Here is a 7,189-nt window from a genome sequence, read left to right as displayed (position 1 = left end):
TGTATGTGTGTAATTTGTATAAATGCGACGGGTGGATGACGATGGTATAGTGAAAGTTTGTAGCAGTAGTAGTATTAGTAGTAGTAGTAGTAGTTATGATTTTAAATTTTGCCACAAGGGCAGCCATTTTCGGGGAGGGTTACATCGACCCCACTGTTTTAATGCTACTGAATTTTTATTGACCCCGAAAGGATGAAAAGCAAAGTCGACCTCGGCGGAATTTGAACTCAGAACGTAGCGACGGGCGAAATACCGCTAAGCCTTTCGTTCAGCCTGCTTGACGATTCTACCACCTCACCGCTTTAATGCTACTCCTTTCCACTATTGGCACAAGGCCTGAAATTTTGGGGTTAGGGAGTAAGTCAATTATCTCGATCCCACTATTCAACAGGCGTTTATTTTATCGACCCCGTAAGATTGAAAGGCAAAGAGGACTTCGGTGGAATTTGAACTCGAACGTAAAGTCGGACGAAATGCCGCAAAGCATTTCGTCCGGCGTGCTAACGATTCTACCAGCTTGCCACCCGAACAACAACAATAATAATGGTTTCAAATTTTGGCACAATGCCAGCAATTTTAGGAGTAGGGTTAGTAGACCACCCTGCCACCCAGTAATTATTATTAATAATATAATAATAATAATAATAATTTGGGGTGGGATAGGGTGATACGATTACATCGATCCCAGTGTTGAACTGCTACTTATTTTATCGACCCCAAAAGGATGAAAGGTAAAGTCGACCTCAGCGGAATCTGAACTCAGAACGCAGCGACGTGCGAAATACCTATTTCTTTACCTACCCACAAGGGGCTAAACACAGAGGGGACAAACAAGCCCAGACAAACGGATTAAGTCGATTACATGGACCCCAGTGTGTAACTGATACTTATTTAATCGACCCCGAAAGGGTGAAAGGCAAAGTCGACCTCGGCGGAATTTGAACTCAGAACGTAGCGGCAGACGAAATACGGCCACGCATTTCGCCCGGCGTGCTAACGTTTCTGCCAGCTCGCCGCCTTGATGATTATGATGATGATGATAGCTTTTATATTAGTCTTCAAGGCCTGAAATTTTAGGGGCAGATTTTTGTTGAGATTATCGACCCTAACACCAGATTAGTACTTTAGTTTATCCATCCCAGATAGATGATAGGGAAACTTAATCGCAGCGAGATTTGAACCCTGAATGAAAAAAAATTGAAAAGATATATAGGCGTTTTATCCGACACTCTAACACCAACATCGGCACCTATTTTCGAGAAACGGGTCTCATGGGACACAGTTCATCTTCAGGCAAACCACTACATTAAAAAAGTGTTTTTTTTTTAAATCAAGGTAATTTTTCGTTCGCGTGCCATTCCGAAAGTCTCGCGTGCCGCAGTCAGCCCATGACTGCTCTCAACGATTCTAGCAGTCTATCGCCCTTCAATAAGGGTCTCTGATAATAAAAAAAACCCACAAGGCCTGGAAAGTTAGGGGCGGAGAGGCAATGGTTAGCCGATTCAAGTGGTCCCACTATTTCACTGGTGCATCATATGTCGACTCCGAAGGAATGCAAAGCAAATATGAATTTGATTAAATTTGGACCAAGAGCATAGAGTCGGAACAAATGCCGCAAGTAATTTTTTGTCCGACGCACTAACAAGTTTGCCAATATGCAAGTGCCGGTGATCAGAGACGGCATTGATTCTTTTATCCTTTCTGCTGTTCTTCCTTCCTTCCTTCCTTCCTTTCTCGTTTTCGCTTTTTATTTATTTTTTAATATTATTATTACGTGAATGGTTTAATTAACAACGGTTAGATCCATAACAGCTAAAGAACATATATGTATATTTATTCTCCGTCCGTCTGGCTTTCCCCCTCTGTCCCTCTCTCATATATATATAATATATATACATATAAACAAACGTGTGTGTGTGTGTATATATATATATATATATATATATATATATATATAAATATATAATATATATATCCTGCACACGTCTTTCGTTCGTGCTACACTCACAGATAGGCATAGACACACATGCACATAATTCTCTGCCAAACACATGCCAAAAACCTGAACTTCCAATCTCCCCCCCCTCTCTCTCTTACTCATTCTCTCTCTCTCATCGCTCTCTCTCTCTAACACTCGCGCGCACACACACATGTATACATACATACATACTACACACACAACACATACATACATACATACATACATACATACACACACACACACACATACAAGTCATACATACATACATACATACATACATACCCATACATACACACACACCACATACATACATACATACATACATACACACACACATCTACATACATACATACACACATACATACATACATACATACATACATACATACTACATACATACATACATCATACATACATACATACACACACACCACACATACATACATACATACATACATACATACATAGGTGTGTATGCATGAACATCATGAACACCCGTCTCTACTTTTTCTCTCAGATTTACACAATTTAATCCATGGTATATATAATATCTATATATATATATATTATATATATATATACGCACATATATAACCGGCCACGCGCACATGTGTATAGATATACCACACAAAACATAGATATACTACATACACATACCAACACTGACTACCTGTATCTCTTCCTCTTCTCTCGTATATACACAGAACTTAATCCATAAACCACGACACATATCTATATATACATACATATATAAATATATATATATATATATAGATATATATATATATACATATACACATACACACCAACGCTATGAATCCCCATCTCTCTACACCCTCGCTCTCATATATATATATATATATATATATATACAGGTCTAGTCATGTAGTATTTGTAAGTATATATATATATATATATATGTGTGTGTATATATATATTATATATATGTGTGTATATATATATATATATGTGTGTGTGTATATATATATATGTATGTGTGTATGTATATATATATATATGTGTGTATGTATATATATATATATATGTGTGTATGTATATATATATATATATGTGTGTGTGTATATATTTATATATGTATGTATGTATGTATATATATTTATATACGTAGTTTAATCCATAGTGGTCATGCAGGTAGTATTAACGGCTTCGGTCGAACTGCTAGTTGGCTGGAAGTTGGAATTAAGTAGCAAGCCGGCTAAACTACAGCTGATGGTGTTAATGTTGAGACTACTGGTGTTGTCGTTGTTGTTGTTATTGTTGCTGCTGCTGCTGTTGTTAGTGTCAGTGCTGTTGGTGGTTGTGGTGGTGGTGGTGGTGGTTGTGTTACGATGTTTCTGTTGCTAGTGCGGTTAAATGTTAGTTTGTAGGGTGTTCTTGATGATGATGGTGATGATGGCGGTGGTGGTGATGGTGGTAGTGCTGCTACTACAACTAGTAACCAAGTTAAATAGCATCAGTCCTTTTCCACCAGTATATTTATGTGTGTGTGTGTATATATATATATACATAGGTATGCTCATACGTACACCACATATGTATACATATAACAAAATTCGAAAATCTGGTACCGTGCATCACTCCTAAGCGTAACACGAAAGATATATATATATATATATATATATATATATATATATAATATATATAAATATGTAATGTATGTATATATATGTATATGTATGTATATATATGTATATGTATGTATAATATGTATGTATGTATGTATATGTATATAGGTATGTATGTATATTATATATATATATATATATATATATATATAGATATAATATATATATATATATATATATAAAAGGTATGTAGAAAATAACAACATGGACAAAACGTATAACTCTTAGAAGACGATACAAAACAACGGACAGGACATCGAAACCCTCAGTCTTCAGTCAAGAACCGGATCATCGTAGTAATTTCGGCTGATTAATCTTGAGATTACTAGATCACGGCCAGCCCTCCAAGAAAAACTAAGCAACGAGCATTAGAAAAACTAAGCTGGGAGCGTAGATTTCCTGGAAGAAGGATCGAATGCATACGAACACCGGGACAGCAAAAGGGACGAATATAAAAGGCAAAAAACAATATATATATATATACACACACACACACACATACACACACACACACACACACACACACACACGAGTATTATACATTTCGTTTTTCGTCCTGTTAGTAGTAGTAGTAGTAGTAGTAGTAGTAGTAGTAGTAGTGGTGGTGGTGGTGCTTTTTTTTAATATCGGTGGGTCGTTTCTATATAACTTGTACGTAATCAGAAAGAGAGAAATGGTGGTGGTGTTGGTGTTGGTGGAGAGAATGCCGCTGTTCAGGCCGGCGATATATTTAATGAGAAGAGGAAAACGAAAATAATAATAACAATAATAATGATGATGATGATAATGTTGATGATGACGATCATAGTGACACTGATGATGATGATGATGACGATGATGACGACAACGTATCTGTCTGGAACCTGAGTAAAGAAAATATTATTAAAGATTATAATGGCGAATAACATCGGTCTGTGCACGCTTGTATTGTGTGGGTGGAAGAGAGGGAGAGAGGTTTGTTTGTGGTTGACGTTCTTCTACGGATACTTAAACCAGATTTTGTTATTCAACTGCGCCAAGCAAAGTCGTCACCGTTAACATCGAGTCCTTGACCAGTGATTCTCAACCGGGGTCTACATAACCTTCGTGGGTCATGTGGACCCTTGGAGGGCGGGGGGAAGGGGTCCATATAAGATTTTTTTGTTAAAGTTTATGCGTAATAAATTAGTTATACTTCTACAATACACAAAGGATTTTTTTTTTCTTTTTGATGTTAAAAGGCCCCGAGGGCAGGGGTTGTCACAAATTAATTGGTCGAAAATTAATTGCAATAATTGCAATAAATTAATTTACTGATAAGCTCTTTTCAATTGCAATAATTTAATGCGAAGATCACAATTTATAGCAAGCGTGCGTGGACTGACCAATTCCCTACACTGAGGCTGAGGGTTCACTCGAATTCCTTCAGGTTGAGGGTCCACTCGAATTCTCTCAGGCTGAGGGTCCACTCAGATTCCCTCAGGTTGAGGGTCCACTCGAATTCCCTCAGGCTGAGGATCCACTCCCAACCTATCCTCTCTATTAAAAATATACAGATATAGGCGTAGGAGTGGCTGTGTGGTAAGTAGCTTCCTTACGAACCACATGGTTCCGGGTTCAGTCCCACTACGTGGCACCTTGAGCCAGTGTCTTCTACTATAACCTCGGACCGACCAAAGCCTTGTGAGTGGATTTGGTAGACGGAAACTGAAATAAGTCCGTCGTATATATATATATATATATATATATATATATGGTTAAAATAGAAAGATGAATAATCTTGTTGCAGATTAATCAAAAGTTTAACCGATACCTTGGTAGCAAAAATCACGGCAGAAGAAAGCACGGTTGGAGATAAAACCTTTTGGTGACGCAACCGTGCGTTGGTGCGGATAATTGAATTTTAGTATTATTAGTGAATTGAAGAAATGGAGTTGAACGAAGATTGAACAGAATTCCTTTTATTGCATTCTACACACGTTTCAAAAGCCACAATTTTCCAAATTCTGATTAAATAAGGATCCCATATTGCGGCTTTCTCTTCAGGAAAAAAATAGGAATTCCGTTGGCAGAACAAAACAGAACAGAGGCGCAGCAAAGCAATTTGATCGAGGCGGCTCTTAAGAGCCCCAACGGAATCCTATTTCTTTCTGAAGAGAAAGCCGCAATATGGGATCCTTATTTAATCAGAATTTTGGAAAATTGTGGCTTTTGGAAACGTGTGTAGAATGCAATAAAAGGAATTCTGTTCAATCTTCGTTCAACTCCATTTCTTCAATTCACTAATAATACTATATATATATATATATATATATATATATATATATATATATATATATATATATATATATATATATATGTTTGTGTGTCTGTTTGACAACCGACGCTGTTGTGTTTAGGTCCCCGTAACTTAGCGGTTCGGCAAAAGAGACTGATAGAATAAGTACAAGACTTAGAAGAATAAGTCTTGGGGTTGATTTTCTCGACTAAAGGCGGTGCTCCAGCATGGCCACAGTCACATAACTGAAGCAAGTAAAAGGATAAAAGAGTAGATGTGTAGTGGTTTCATGCAGACATGGCGTGAATTCGATCCTCAATCGCCAAAAAGGCATCTGGTAAATATAACTGCTGTCACTCAGAAAAACTATTGTTTTATCGTGAGAAAAGTGTTGTTAAACTGTTAAGTCAAATTTGGCGATCGAGGATCGAATCCATTGTATCTGGTAGCCGATATCTGTGGAGAGGCTTTATAAGACAAGTTCCAAGATTAAGACCCGCGTGGAATTGACATATATCGGGCTTCATCCAGTTTCCGTTTACGAAATCCACTCACAAGGTTTTGGTCAGCCGAGAGCTATATTTACACTTTTCTACTCTAGGCACAAAGCCCGACATTTTAGATCGACCCCCAGTACGCAACTGATATTTAAATTATTTATCGACCCCGAAAGAATGAAAGGGCAAACTCGACCTCGGTGGAATTTGAACTCAGAACGTAACGGCAGACGAAATACCTATTTCTTTATTACCCACAAGGGGCTAAACACAGAGGGGACAAACAAGGACAGACATAGGTATTAAGTCGATTACATCGACCCCAGTGCGTAACTGGTACTTATTTAATCGACCCAGTGCGTAACTGGTACTTATTTAATCGACCCCAGTGCGTAACTGGTACTTATTTAATCGACCCCGAAAGGATGAAAGGCAAAGTCGACCTCGGCGGAATTTGAACTCAGAACGTAACGGCAGACGAAATACCTATATCTTTACTGCCCACAAGGGGCTAGACACAGAGGGGACAAACAAGGACAGACAAACGGATTAAGTCGATTACATCGACTCCAGTGCGTAACTGGTACTTAATTTATCGACCCCGAAAGGATGAAAGGCAAAGTCGACCTCAGCGGAATTTGAACTCAGAACGTAGCGGCAGACGAAATACCGCTATGCATTTCGCCCGGCGTGCTTACGTTTCTGCCAGCTTGCCGGGAGTTATATTTATGGTAGAAGACATTTGCCCAAGATGCCACACAGAGGAACTGAACCCGAAACGGTGTGGTTGGGACGCAAGCTTCTTCTT

The sequence above is a fragment of the Octopus sinensis genome, unplaced genomic scaffold (genome assembly GCF_006345805.1).
Source record: "Octopus sinensis unplaced genomic scaffold, ASM634580v1 Contig11658, whole genome shotgun sequence".
NCBI lineage: Eukaryota > Metazoa > Mollusca > Cephalopoda > Octopoda > Octopodidae > Octopus > Octopus sinensis.
Note: the sequence above shows the minus strand (reverse complement) of the source record.